Consider the following 15312-nt stretch of genomic DNA (forward strand, 5'->3'; position numbering starts at 1 on the left):
CACAGCGTGATAAAAATTCCTTTTATATATTTTTTCAATTGCTTGTTTTTAAGCAAAACGACGGCAGTGCCCGATTTAAGAAGATCAAGACATCGTATATGCAGCACCTGTGAATTTAACATGTCTGACGAATTGCGAGTAGCAGCATGTATATTGAAAATTTAATTGCTAGTGGTAAATAAATGCATTTTTTGCACCTACATTTTGAATTAAATGTGACGGGAAACCGCTGTGCCTACCCTGATGTTCTGTAGCGCACATGTTACGAGCACAGCCTGTGCTGTTACAAGCACATCTGTGCTGTTATGCGCAAACATTAATTTCTTGCCAACGTTCCGAAAACCCAATTGGACTGCTTGAGATGTTTGCACATAAACGAAAAGTGTTGTTGCCATGACCAAATGTTTTTTATGCAAATTTGATTTTGTGATAAGAAAAGAATAATTTATAGAGAAGACCCTAGATAAATTTCCCTGGTAATGGTGTCAAATTTATGCTGATGAATCAATGTCATCTATTTTTTTTTTCGTTTTGCATTTGACATCGGTTTTTTCATATAAAAGCCGTCTCCTTGTCATCTGGTCGGGGAAAATAATTCCGCAAACGTGACCACCAATTTGTGCGATTTCAAAAGTAAGTGTAAAATTTTTTTGTAAAGGTGATAACAGGAAACTTCCCATATAACACACTTTCATATTGATATACGATTTTCTTCAATTTTGTATAGCCGTATTCCACTGATACTTTAGATATTTTTTCAGAGCACGACCTTATCAATGAAATATCAATGCCATACCAGAGCATAGATACCTGTAACTCCCACTGCATCCTGTTCCATAAGGTTTTTATTGCTGGTCTCACACTTCCATTTAAGTGTGATGCAATACGACCACAAGCGCTGTAAATTTTATGATTCAAGCTATTAATTTAAAAATGAATCCCCCATTGAGACTTGTAAATAAATGTTATTATTTTTAGTTAGAATTTGTATCGGTCATCGCAAATTTAAAATTTGTTGTTATTAAGAATCCAATTATACTGCACTGCCAATGTGCACACTGAGCACATCCCGTGGTAATACCGTTTCACACTGGCACCATCAAACCTCCGTCAAAATAAAGATAATAAGCATAAAATAACAAAGTTGTGGTCTAGATTGTGAAATTTCAAGTTTTAACTTAGAAAATTGGCTATTGCATTGCATTGCATATTGCATAATAAAAAATCCATACATGTACAATAAACGCTACCCATTGAACTTCCTTAAAAATTGTCGCAGCTCTGTTTGGAAGTTGGTTTGACTTTGGTTGTATGGAATTTGCAAGCTACTAGGCAATATGGTTTCCTATGCTCCTTCCGAGCAATCTCCAGAAGATTGTCGAGTCTAATCCGCTTCGGTGCTGCGTTTTGGTTGCATAAAAAAATACTAGAACTGCGGTTGGATCTGGCCTGGTCGACATAAACGGAATTATGTCGGGACTTCCTCAAATCCGCAGTTTTGTTATGCCAAATATTTAAGGTGAAATCTATAATCTATGCAGTCCACTACAACATACATGTATCGTTGGTTTATTTAATGGCTCTAAAATACTACTCATAAGAAATAGCAAATACAATTGCTGACGCGAAATATTTTTTACTGCCATTAATTTTTTTGTATAGGCTATTCACACTGACGACCATCGACGATCTATTTCTTGGATGGTCGATGCGATATTTAGCCGATGGTTTTCAAGTTCAACTCTGAATAATTGTGATTCACAACGAAAATTGGTATTAATTGCGAAAATGTAAACAATAATTGTGACAAAAAATTAAGAAAAAACAGCAACAATAACAGCACAAAACAGACCATAAACAGAAAATATTCAAATAAATATAAGATGAAAGAAGCAGCAGAAAATTTCAGTGGTAAGTTTAATAATAAATATTATTATGTTTGACAAACAAGAAATTGTGACATTATTTTTACACTGCAGGACTGAAAAAATTAAATTTTATTAAGCGAGTGTGCTATTCTAAACTCGTTCGATCTTTCTGTATCCACAACATGGAGCAGAACACTGTGCGCAACCACATTAAGTTAAAAGAAATATATATTCTTAACAATATATTTATAAAGGGTCTTAATTGCAGATCGGGCTGAACTTTATACGGATATCATCGAGGTCGACCTGTTCGGACCTGTTGGCATCAGCTGTTTTTGATGGATGGTTAAATATCGCATACGAAAGGGCGGGTTATAGGCTCTGCACACCGAGATAGGCTCACGGCGGAACGTTTGAATTTTTTGAAATATGTGAAAAAACACCTGATACGCATAAAATACCAAGGTTTTTGTCTGAATAGGGAAATTGATACAATTTTAAATTAGTAAATTAGGTTTTTAATGGCTTTAAAAAACAATTTAGTCATAAAAAATCAAATACATACAGTTAACGTACCCAATTCTATTGACGTCTTATACGAGTTTTAAATTGTAATTTAATCTAATCTCAACCTTTGTCTAATTGATTTTTAAGATTTACAAAATCAATCTATGGCTTTCGCAACAATCTCAACCTGTGGCACTCTCCTGAATAGATAAACAATCTTTGCCCACACCCGTCTTCTGATAATAAATCTCACACCCTTCTTTCTGCAGACCCTGCTCTTTGAGTATTTTAAAGTTTTCAATCTTCTGGATGACGAAAGCCAATATTTGGGATGACGAAATCAAATCGGAGTGCTTATAGAAAAATTATTTTCGAAAGGGGTTCCATGCAGAGATCGAAGAGTTCAAATTACTCTTGATCCTGAAGCGAAACCGAAAAGTCGAACTAAAAACTAAGATCGCGCAAACCCTTTTTCCGGAATCTTTGTAATCCCTAAATTAAGTCTATATCTGTGAAATAAGAGGTAAAAAAACTATTGAAAAACGCGATGCGCTACAGTTTTTATTTAGTTTACATACCTATTACCTACGTACTATTTTTTACTGTTTTTTAGAGTTGCACTTGCAAAGTATCTGCTAAATATCGCATAGAAAATGGCGGCCTAGGAAAATTCCTGATGGATGGTAGAATACCTGGGAAATATTCGAAACGGCAAAATCGTACGGACAATCGCCGAAATGGATGGTGGATGGTCGTCGGTTCCCATTCAATGGATAACGCTTTAGCGACATAAGCAACATGGGGCTGTGCATTACCATGGGGCAAAATAACTTTTTCTTGTAATTTTTCATTTTTATACCCGATACTCAAAATGAGTATTGGGGTATATTAGATTTGTGGTAAAAGTGGATGTGTGTAACGTCCAGAAGGAATCGTTTCCGACCCCATAAAGTATATATATTCTTGATCAGCATCAATAGCCGAGTCGATTGAGCCCTGTCTGTCTGTCCGTCCGTCCGTCTGTCCGTCTGTCCGTCCCCTTCAGCGCCTAATGCTCAAAGACTATAAGAGCTAGAGCAACGATGTTTTGGATCCGGACTTCTGTGATATGTCACTGCTCCAAAAAATTTTCAAAACTTTGCCCCGCCCACTTCCGCCCCCACAAAGGGCGAAAATCTGTGGCATCCACAATTTCGACGATACGAGAAAACTAAAAACGCAGAATCGTAGAAGATGACTATATCTTCTAGAGTGCAAAATCTGAACCAGATCGTACAATTATTACAGCCAGAATCACGAAAACAATTTCACTCTTTCTCGCTCTGTCTCACTCTAACACACAGGTTTCATGGTCGGTTTTGCCAATTGCAAAATATGAGTTCAAGGATCTCAGAACCTATAAAAGCCAGAGCAACCAAATTTGGTATCCACACTCCTGTGATATCGGACCTTGACCGTTTCCTGTCCAAATTTCGCCACACCCCCTTCCGCCCCCGCAAAGGACGAAAATCTGAGGCAACCACAAATCTCAGAGACTATTAAGGCTAGAGTAACCAAATTTGGTACACACACTCCTTTAAGATGTCACTATAAAACGTATATCTCAGAATTTCGCCCCACCCCCATCCGCCCCCACAAAGGACGAAAATCTGTTGCATCCACAATATTGCAGATTTGAGAAAACTAAAAACGCAGAATCATAGATAATGACCATATCTATTAGATTGCTGAATCTGGATCAGATCAGATCATTTTTATAGCCAAAAGGAACAAATCAATTTGCAGTGGCTACGCAGCGCCCGACGTCACGCTCAGACTGATTTTCTGTCTCTCTCGCACGCACTCTTTGTCGTGTCGTTTAATATTAGCGGCCTCTGCCGGAGGAGAGCCATACTGACTTAGTATCGGGTATAACTGTAGAGTTGCGGTGTCCGCAGCAACTCACAACGTTCCCCCTCGTTAACGTTGTGAAATGCTTTATTCAGTCATTCTAAAATATCTTGCAAATTCTTATTGGGTCTGACAGCATCTTCATCCAATAATGCTATTAATTCTGCATCTTCAAATATTTTTAATTTGCCTGGGACGCTCCTTGTCTTCCACATTGATATCACCACTCTCATACCGTTGAAACTATTTGCGACAAGTTCTTTCAGAAAAGCAGATTCTTTATATGATTCCACAACCATTTAGTGCACCTCAGCCGCTGATTTTTTGGAACTCAAACCCGATATCAGAATTTCCCGCAAATTACGCTTACTTGCCTCAAATATGACATTTGTACTCACAATAAACTGTATAACGCCGCAGTCCACAACTATAATGACCAGGAATTTTTTAAAGACGCCTAACCTTATCTTGCAGTCTTCTGATTGGCAAAATTTGCCAGAAATTACCACGGTTTTCAATTTGTACACAAAATATTATAAAAAAAAGAGCAACCAGATATGTCTCTCACATTTACGGACACATTCAGAAATATGCGCAAATGCAATAGGCAGATTCGCTGACCGTGGGAGCACCACGGGGTGACCGGATGACAGCCAGCATCGGATACCAGACACGGGGCGCAATGGTAGCGTTTGTGCTGAACAGTGTCAGGTCTGGCGGCCTGGCGAGTGCTCGAAATAGGGAAGTTTATGTATCATAAGTTAGTGATTTACTCTTTAGTGATCCGCTGAGTGACAGTAACACATACATATGTACTTGCCTTCATTTAATAACTCGCCAACATCTGTATTTCATTTATCAACTAAATTATCTATTATTAATAAAGTGATTCATTCCATTTTTTTGTGGAAATAAAAAAAGTCGGAAAATTAAAAACCGAAAAAATAAGTGAAAATAAAGTACATTGGTTGCGGAGAAAACGCCTGCTCGTGGAAGAGTGAAAATAAACTTCTGAAAATCAAAAAACCAAAAAAAAAAAAAACAAAAACTGAAAACGAAATAAACATTCACCAAGGAGGCAACAGACGCAAAAAAATTTCGAAAGAAACAAAAGCAAAATCTGTACCACCAAAATGGACGGCTTTGGGCAGCGGTGACGGTATACGAGATAAAACACGGCTCAACAATTGAAGACGAGCTGCTAGAAACTTGTAAAATACAAAGTAGAGGCAAACTAGGCAGATAAAAATGTAATTGAAATATGTTATTAATATCGCTGACAAATTAAAGTTCATTTAAAACAAAAAAAAAACGAGGGGGAACGTTGTGAGTTGCTGCGGACACCGCAACTCTACATTTATATCCGATACTAAGTCAGTATGGCTCTCCTCCGGCAGACGCCGCTAATATTAAACGACACGACAAAGAGTGCGTGCGAGAGAGACAGAAAATCAGTCTGAGCGTGACGTCGGGCGCTGCGTAGCCACTGCAAATTGATTTGTTCCTTTTGGCTATAAAAATGATCTGATCTGATCCAGATTCAACAATCTAATAGATATGGTCCTTATCTATGATTTTGCGTTTTTAGTTCTCTGGAATCTGCCATATTGTGGATGACCCAGATTTTCGTCGTTTGCGGGGGCGGAAGGGGGTGTGGCGAAATTTTGACACAAAACAGTCAAGGTCCAATATCACAGGAGTGTGGATACCAAATTTGGTTGCTCTAGCTCTTATAGGTTCTGGGATCCTTGAACTCTGATTTTGCAATTGGCAAAACCGACCATGAAACCTGTGTGTTAGAGAGAGACAGAGCGAGAGAGAATGAAATTGTTTTCTTAATTCTGGCTATAATAATTATACGATCTGGTTCAGATTTTGCACTCTAAAAGACTATATCTTCTACGATTCTGCGTTTTTAGTTTTCTCGTATCATCGAAATTGTGGATGTCACAGGTTTTCGTCCTTTGTGGGGGCGGAAGTGGGCGGGGCAAAGTTTTGAAATATTCTTGTAGCAGTGACGTATCACAGAAGTCTGGATCCAAAAAATCATTGCTCTAGCTCTTATTGTCTTTGAGCACTAGGCGCTGAAGGGGACGGACGGACGGACAGACGGACAGACAGACATGGCTCAATAGCTCGGCTATTGATGCTGATCAAGAATATATATACTTTATGGGGTCGGAAACGATTCCTTCTGGACGTTACACACATCCACTTTTACCACAAATCTAATATACCCCAATACTCATTTTGAGTATCGGGTATAACAAGTGGCAAAATAGCTGTGACCAGTAAATTGGTTTCTGTGTGAAAATAACTGCAGCGACGCCAGCAGCAGAGACAATAGCTGCAGCGAGATCGGCAGCATCGACACCAACAGCATCGACACCAGCAGCATCGACAATAGCAGCAGCAACTTAAGCAAAGGCAACACCAGCAGCAGCGACAGAAACTTCAGCGGCAGCAGCAACAGCAACAGCAGAGGTAGAATTCATCAGCTAAGTCTCATATCTCAAATTGTTTTTAAGCCTAATTAAGTAACAAATTAATGTAAGATGTTATCGGAACAAATAATTAAGCTATTAGAGCTAGTACGCTCAAGCCGCGATAGCAAGGAACATTAAGAAGATTGAAGCTGGTCATGTGACAAGCAATGTTATCCAAAGATTAGGAGACCTTAACAAAGCTACAGGCAATAATTCTGCACTCTTAGCATATGGAGTAGTCGATCATGACTACTATAAGAGATATCAGTACGAAAAAATGCTTGAAAATAGAGAGGACATACATACAAATATGTAGTGTCAAAAATTAATGAAACCCTAACGAAAGGGAAGGTAGAAAAGCAAAGTTAAAATCAGTGGAGACTGGAACTTTGAAGGAAGACATAGAGCCTGTTCGGGCCAGCCGCTGAATAATAACCGTAACTTTAACATTATTATTGTATGAGCAGAGAGAGCCGCCTATGTTGTAAAGCGTTGACTTTCTGCAGAGCTGCTGCGCTCTCCCGCTAAAGGGGCTCTCTGCCGCCGCCACTTCGGCAATTACTTTGATCTGCTGCCGCCACTTCGGCAGTCACTTTGATCTAACGCCGTCGTCTATAGTTTAGTTCTATGCTAACCCCTCTGCGCATTGGTTGCATATCGATCTCGCATAAAGTTTATCTGGCAATAGCAAGCAATCGGCTTCCGCTAAGCCACCAAGATTAAATACGAATTATAAAGTTTAACCCAAAATCTCTTTTCATTTTTGAAACACATAGGTGCCAAAAAAGCTTGGCATCTCAAACAGAGCCCAAAATTGACAATAGCATAGAAAAAGTATCTGAGGGAAGCGACAAAATAGTGAAGACGTATTTAGAGCAAACCAAGCAACCATAGCCATAACTAGAGAAGTTAGGATGCAAACCATAGCTGAGGAAAACAGCGGGGATAATAATGGGGCAACAATAAAAAAAGAAGATATGGATTTGCCTTATCTTCCAAAAGTATAAGTAAACATTTTTTCGGATCAGCTGAATCGGTTACTAGACCGAATGCTTCTGGTCTGATGAGCTCGTGAGGTGGCTCGAAGGGGGCCTAGTCGAAACTACCGGGCGGGTCGCAGTTTGCGGATAGCGAACGGCCTACCTCGGTAGGTCAGCTTCGAATAAGCGGGCATCCCTTATGGGAGAGTACCGAAATAAGCAGTCCCGGACAGTCAGTGGGTGTTCGCAAAGAAGCAACACTGACGATGCGCTTTCGGTGCCGCCTCAATAAGTAGCACACACACTCCCAGCCCTACACGATACCTACCCATATCCCAACCTCCCCACCCACCTCACACCGGGCCGGACTAAGTGTGTTACTCGACCAGTGCCGAGAGTCAGCCTGGCTGGTGGCCGGTATAAAAACTAGCCCAGTCGCTAACGGAGGGCTCAGGGACTTGGCAGCTCCCTGTTCTAATGATGCCTTATTCGGGCAACGTGGATCTCTGCCCGGGCTGACCGTTCCCTTTCTCTGCATCTCGTGGAAAGAAGATGTATACAAATTAAAATATAAAACAAAATAACCCAAAAAACAAATGAGTGCGGCACTCCCCAAATGCCAACTGGGAGCAATCCCAGGCACGGACAGGTAGTGGCCCAAATGCCTGGCCCTACCGGGTCGACAGCAGGGAATACCTGCAAGGTGGAAGGTGCCTGTGCGAACCCGAGGGGGTCCCATCCCGAACCCGGTGTGGGTATCAAGGCAACTCCCACAGCTGACACCTTTCAGAGGCAGCTAAGCAATACTGCGGCTGCCCGACCTTCTGGTAAAGCGGAGGGGGATGACTTGCCGTCGACAAGCGCCCAAGCCAAACGATACACCTACGCCGAAAAGAGGAGTGCTGGGCACATACTCCGTCGGCGACACGCTACTGGCGTAGTAGCGTGTGTGCATATACCAATCAAAGTAAAGCAGACAGATATGTCCATAGATGACAAACCTTCCAGAACAACGCTTTCCTCGAAAATAGGCTGAAAAATGCTGTTAGCGTGAGGGAGCTGGTACGGATGCGGAGTGGATGAGTTGTAAAAATGAGACGAGTACGTTGTTTGGAAAAAGGTAGCGAATAAATTTGCAATTCCAACAGCAGAAGCTTCTATATTGTTAGGGTAATGAAAGGACGGAGGAAAAGCGTTTGACTTACGCATTTAACAAACGAAAAGAATTTTTTAGGATCACTACGAAAGTTTCTACTACATTGTAAAAGGTATTGATTATAACAGAGAGCAAGCGGTGAAGACCGTCTTCTAGTACTCTTTATAGAGCCTGGATTTATTGTTTTTTAAGTATGACAAATACTTTGAGAACCAGACGATACAACAGCAGTGATTTCTGGAACAAAAGTATTAAGGGCGGAGTAAATAGAGGTATAAAAAGAGTTAACAGTTCCGTCTATATTCGGTAATGAATAAAGAAACGACGAATCAACAAGCGAGAGATGTAGATCTAAATCAATAAAGTTTGTTGAGGAGCAAGGAGCATGGCAAGGAGCCATGGAACTGTCAGCACAACCAGATCGGGTACACTCAAGGGATATCGACAAAGTTGGATGGTAAGGATCTTCAGGGAATGATATTGTAGTGGTCGCTTGTCGGGCGGATAGGAAAGCAAATTCGTGTTCTTCGCCTGAAAGTATGCCCGATGGTATTTGTACAATTTATATATATACCGAGATACTTATTAATTATTAAGTTTATTCCCCATAGTTATTGTATAGTTAGGTTGGCTTAATTTCTTGTTGTGGTGTTACATGTTAAATGTTCCTGGTCGTGTGGGGGCTAGCGCAACCTAGGGTTGACATTAAGAATATGCTTAAAAACGAACAAAAATCTCCCCACCATGCCATAACCATTCAAGGTGAATGGCGAAGGATCGTGCAAAGGCAGATCCGGAGAACAAAATTTTTGTTGGTCAGTAGATCTGCCCAAATCTTTCTTTCTCCTCGTGGCCGTACAAGCATTCAGTTGCGCGGTGAGAAAAAAAAAATAATAAAAACAAATTAAACCGCCGTAAATAACCGTGGTGTGAAACCAAAGTGCACTCAATCGGAAAAAAAGAACCCAAGAAAGCAGATTGGGCTCTAATCGAAAACGTGAGTACCGGCCTTCGACAGTGCTAGGAGCCTCGAAGTTAGATTTTCCGACTTTTTCTGTAGTTTCCGCTTAGAGGTGAGCAGCCCCAACACAAAAAAAAAACCTGGAGAAAGAAGGAATTAGCACCTCAACCCCATCCCCCTATTTTCGCAGTGCCAGTTCCAACCGGGTAAATATGTGCATGGAGTAACTGTTAGAACAAGTAGCCTGATCAGTATTTTCAAATTCCACATTAGAATCCGCTGAATGTACCCGAAAAAACTGTAAGAGATGTGCTCACATACATATGTATGTATACACAGCCCACTGAAAGCCACTGAGGCCAGTAAGATCTCACCGTGACTCGCATTCCCTTGAACCTCGCAGTCCGTTGATATGTCTGTTTTTGTGTAGTTGGATATACTTAGTGATAATTGTAGACAGAAAAAAAAAACAGAAAAAAAACCCAACAACACATGGAAAGTTTGAGCTTAAAAGCGTCCGCTCGGCCGAGTCCCATCCGCGAGCTTATGCCATGCAGCACGCGCTGTACGATTTTGTTTTTGGTTTGCAGGTAAAAGTTTAATGCACCCACACACAGTCACACGCTCAGCTACGAAAGATCTTTCGCCGCGGGAACACAAACAAACACTGAGTGAGCTTTATAATATACCAACAACACTACATTTCTTTGCCTCCCAAAATTCCGCGAGCGTGGCAAAAACTTCGTTCTTTTTTTGCTAGAGCTGTTTGTCGGTCGTTGACCTCACACTTTTAAAGTAGTCACAGCTGATTGGCCTTCTGCCTTTACAGTACGCTTGGTAAAACGAATAGTATGTCCAACTACTTCCTGAAGCCGATGTGCTGGGACATGTGTACCTATATTGCGCTATTGTATTATCTTTCTATTTAAGGAAAAATCATTAGTTTATATCGCACTATAAAATATCGTATATGCACTTATAACTATTTACACCTATCGTATTTATTTATCTAAATATTCCCTAGTAATAATAGTTATATCTCTTGTGACGCTTTTCGTTCCTCCTTTTGTCCATTTAGCCTTGTCTTGGAGTTCTCGGTTAGTGTTTCTTTTTTCTTGTAACATGAGGGTATCTGAATATAGTTTCTAATAAAATGATTGTTAAGATGAATATGTGCTAGACGTTACCGTATTTGGGGGGAACCATGCCGCTCGTGAGCGAAATAGGATGACCAATACCGGACACTCCAGGGATCCTGATATTATTATTGGCTCTTTCAGGATCATGGTAAGGTGGGCGTGGCACGACTCCGTGCCAGCAAAACAGAGATGTCCGCCGCGGTGGTAGATCCCTACTCCTTCTCTGCACTATCTTTGCCCCACTATACTTTCCGTACCCCTAACGATCCTTTCCTTGTCTGTCCCCCTCCCATTCCCAAAAAGAGTACGCGAAATTTAATAAAATAATACCAGCAGGAGCGAAGCAACCTAACTGGAGGGTTACCCCAAAGAACCCATCCCCATTTCCGACCAGAGACCAGCCGTGGAAGCGAGCGCGTACTCCTTCTCAGTTAGCCGATCACCAGCTTCATCGTGCGAAGATTCTCTTTGTTACTCGTTACAGTAATAGTTATTTTATTTGGCGCCCAACGTGGGGCCGAAAGGCCTGAAGGTCAGGGGTGACGTAATTGTAAACCTTACAAAGCGGAGTTACATTAACCTATATGGTTGTGTGTGACCCCAGCCAAACTTGACCCCGAAGCAGAAAAATTGTTGAGAAAGTCCATAACACCTGCGAGCAGTGCATAGTCATGCACTGGCTTAAGACTTTTGTTCCCTGTTTCCCACCCCCCTTCCTTAAAGCCCTTCCTTTTGTCCTGGAATTGGATCCTGTGATGGTGGATGCTTATTAGTTTCCGATAACGTTTAGCCCGCATCGGAGTAACCCCTGTTCGATGGTAAGCTGCTCTGGAATCGATAATAGCTTCAACATAGCTTTATTGCCGAGCAGTATATGCCATAGCAGTGAAATCTAGATGGATTCACTGGTATGCGGAAGTTGGGTGGACACAGGGTTATTAGTGGAGTAAATCTAAGACCTGCCGCTACACAGAAGCGTATTAGTGAATACATTCGCCCGTATCCCTTGGAAATTGACAGGTACCTTGGGTAGCTTTGGTTCAGTTGTCGCCGGAGTCAACTAGACTCCGTTCGCCGCAGACAGGAAGTGGCCTAGAGCTACTATTTGGGTCACGATTGCCGAAGATACCTTCTCTTTATTTCCCCCTTTTTCGCTCTACCACGCATAGTTATTGGCAACCTTTTCGGAGGGAAAGTGTTGCATGGTTTCCCCAAAATCTCTCTATCAAAGATCGTTTTTTTTGCTTTCCCCGTTATTATTGTTGTTTTTGTTAATATTTGTCTGAACTAGATTTATAGGAACGTGCTTAAAGCTAGTTAATGTATAGTATAACATTACGATGCCGGTAGACCGAAGCCCGGATTATAGGATTCAGCCAAAAGAGGGCGAAACCGTTTGCTGTGTATGCACGCAAGAAGTCGAATACCCAGGCCAGCTATTAGCTACCAGCTGTAACCACTATTTCCATCACACCTGCTTTAGTGCACGTTCAGGAAATAAGAAAGTCTGTCCAGTGTGCAGAACTGCGCAAATCGACCCTTAATTTGGCAGAAGAATTAGAAGCAGCTCAAGCCTCAGGCAACCAACCAGGGGCAGTTTCAATGACCAGATCCCGTTCGAAAACACTTAAATCACAGCAAAACCAATTATCCGCTGCCAATATGCAGAGTGGGGTCCGAAGTGCTAGCCAACCCGAAGGGCCTAGTGTTTCCGGTCCAATGGCCGCTCCAGATCGTCCTAGAGGCCAACCGCCAAATTCTGCGGCAGCAGTGGTGTCAGCTTCAGCAGCTCGAACGGGTCTGCCAGCCACGGATGGTAGCTTGCAACAGACCATTGCGGACGCAGTGACAGCCGCACTAGCACAGCACACTCAAATACTAGCTAACGCGATTGAAAAGGGAAAGGAAAAGGTACACCCAGCCCATAGGCAGTCCTCTCCCGTTAGGTCAAATCAATCCTTTGAGCAACTCTTTAGGTTATCCGCCAGGGAAAACGCAGCATTACCAAACTCAGCGTCCGAGCGACCGACTAACTTGTCAGCCCCACCCGAGTCGCAGCAATCACATCAGTTGCGCGCGGATCGGATTAGTCAGATAATCGCGAACTGGAAGTTGAGATTCTCAGGGCGCTCCACTATGTCAATAGATGATTTTTTGTATCGCGTCGAAGCTCTGACCAGCCAGACATTAGATAGCAATTTTGAATTGTTATCTCGCTACGCGAGCAACCTGTTCGCAGGAAGCGCGGGTGAATGGTACTGGAGGTATCATAAAAGCGTACCAAGAGTAGTTTTCGGACGGCAGAACAGATTTAGAAATCAGAGCCGCGATCACTCAGAGGAAGCAGAAAGTCAACGAACCGTTTAACAGTTTTTATGAGGCCATAGTGGCGCTTGCAGACAAGCTCGTGCAGCCGATGACCGAGCAGTCCTTGTTAGAGGTGTTGCGAGCAAATCTGCTCAATGAGATACAACATGAGATTTTATATGTGCCCATACCGTGCCCCATTGTGCAGTTGCGACAAGTGGTCCGCAAGCGTGAAAGGTTCATCGAAAACACTGCTAAGCCAATCCCGGCTACTCGACGATTTGTTCCTCGCAATCAGGTGAACGAAATGTCCATCCAGACAGAAGGTCTGGCAGAAGCAGATTCGGAAGAAGCTGACGCTTTTGATATCGACGCGATGACGCTTTCTTGCTGGAATTGCAATAAACAAGGCCACCGATATCAAGAGTGCGAAGCAGAGCGTAAAGTATTCTGTTATGGATGTGGTAAGCGGGACACATACAAACCATCGTGCCGAAAATGTAGCTCGTCGAAAAACGAGTTGGCTCGTGCACCGATATCGAGTGCACGCAAATTAGTGTCGAAGGCGACGAATACGGAGTAACCGGGGCTACGTCAAGCTCACTCCCCCTACATCCTGACATGATAACGACCACTATGATACCAGTACAGGACGACGATCAGGAAACGACCCATGCGCCTAGCAAAACTCGAGACCGTAAGCGTAGGAAGCTGTTCCGCACGCAGAGTAAAAATGCGCGCAGAGCATTATTAGCCTCTGTTATTAGTAATATAACTGACCTTCGACCCTACGCCAATGTCACTCTGTTTGGCAAGACGATAAATTTGGTAAATTTGCAGAAGAGTTAGCTCGAACAAACCCTGAGGTCAAGCCGATGAAGTCAGCCGTGCGAACCGCAGATGGGAAAAAGCAAGTTATTCTAGGTAGGATTTCCACACTCATTTGCTTTCGTGGAAATTCCAAACGAATATGCCTTTATTTTGTACCATCGTTATCGCAGGAGTTATATCTAGGAATAGACTTTTGGAGAAGCTTTAATCTACTGCCGTTCTTCCTAATGAGCAAAGCGAATAATAACAGTTGGCGGCTATAAACTTTGACAACCCGATGCAAATACCTTTGTCGGAATTACAGCAGAAGGAACTAGTAGCGATAGTACAGATGTTCCCTTCGTTTGCCGAAAAAGGATTAGGAAAGACAAACTGGCTTACACATGACATAGAAATTTCAGCGACTCGGCCCATAAAACAACGTCACTACGCAGTGTCGCCTGCAGTCGAAAAATGTATATACGAAGAGTTGGACCGAATGTTAGGCCTTGGTGTGATTGAAGAATCAGATAGCCCGTGGTCTTCCCCTGTAGTAATTGTGCGTAAGCCAGGTAAGGTTCGCCTTTGCCTTGATAGCCTGAAAGTTAACGGAGTAACAGTCAAAAATGCTTACCCTATGCCCCTCATTGATGGCATTTTAAGTAGACTTCCAAAAGCGCAGTTCATTTCAAGCATCGATCTTAAAGATGCTTACTGGCAGATTCCGCTTACTCCAAGGGCTCGGGAGAAGACGGCTTTTGCTGTGCCTGGGAGGCCGCTATATCAATTCACGGTGATGCCGTTTGGTTTATGCAATGCCCCACAGACCATGTCCAAACTGATGGATAAAGTTATCCCACCATCTTTGCGAAATGAGATTTTCATTTATCTAGACGACTTATTGGTGATTTCGGAGTCCTTCGAGAAGCACATGTCCGTGTTGAAAGCGCTGGCCGACCGACTGTTTCAAGCTGGACTGACGATAAACGTAGAGAAGTGCAAATTTTGCCTGAAGGAAGTGAAATACCTGGGCCACGTGATAGGGTATGGGATGTTACAAACGGATCCCGAAAAAGTTGCTGCTATTCGGGAGTTTCCAGTGCCTCGATCGGTGAAGCAAGTGCGACGATTTTTGGGAACCACTGGATGGTACCATAAATTTATTAAAATATATGCCGGAATTGCTGCCCCAATATCGGATACACTAA

General features: G+C 42.4%; 1 long non-coding RNA gene across 3 annotated transcripts; it reads left to right on the top strand.

Moving 5' to 3' along the window:
- Window positions 1-478: 478 nt before the first annotated feature.
- LOC26533754 (uncharacterized) lies at window positions 479-3282 on the top strand. 3 transcript variants are annotated; one of them, XR_004469884.1, is made up of 6 exons: window positions 619-633; window positions 762-1519; window positions 1663-1911; window positions 1980-2065; window positions 2137-2898; window positions 2989-3282. It is a non-coding gene; the product is annotated as an uncharacterized lncRNA (long non-coding RNA). The 3 variants fall into 3 exon arrangements; XR_001453547.2 differs by lacking the exon at window positions 2989-3282 and having other exon boundaries at window positions 479-633; window positions 1980-2082; window positions 2137-2923; XR_001453548.2 differs by lacking the exon at window positions 2989-3282 and having other exon boundaries at window positions 486-633; window positions 2137-2923.
- The last annotated feature ends 12030 nt before the right edge of the window (window positions 3283-15312 follow it).

Source organism: Drosophila pseudoobscura, chromosome X (assembly GCF_009870125.1).
Source record: "Drosophila pseudoobscura strain MV-25-SWS-2005 chromosome X, UCI_Dpse_MV25, whole genome shotgun sequence".
Taxonomy (NCBI): Eukaryota; Metazoa; Arthropoda; class Insecta; order Diptera; family Drosophilidae; genus Drosophila; species Drosophila pseudoobscura.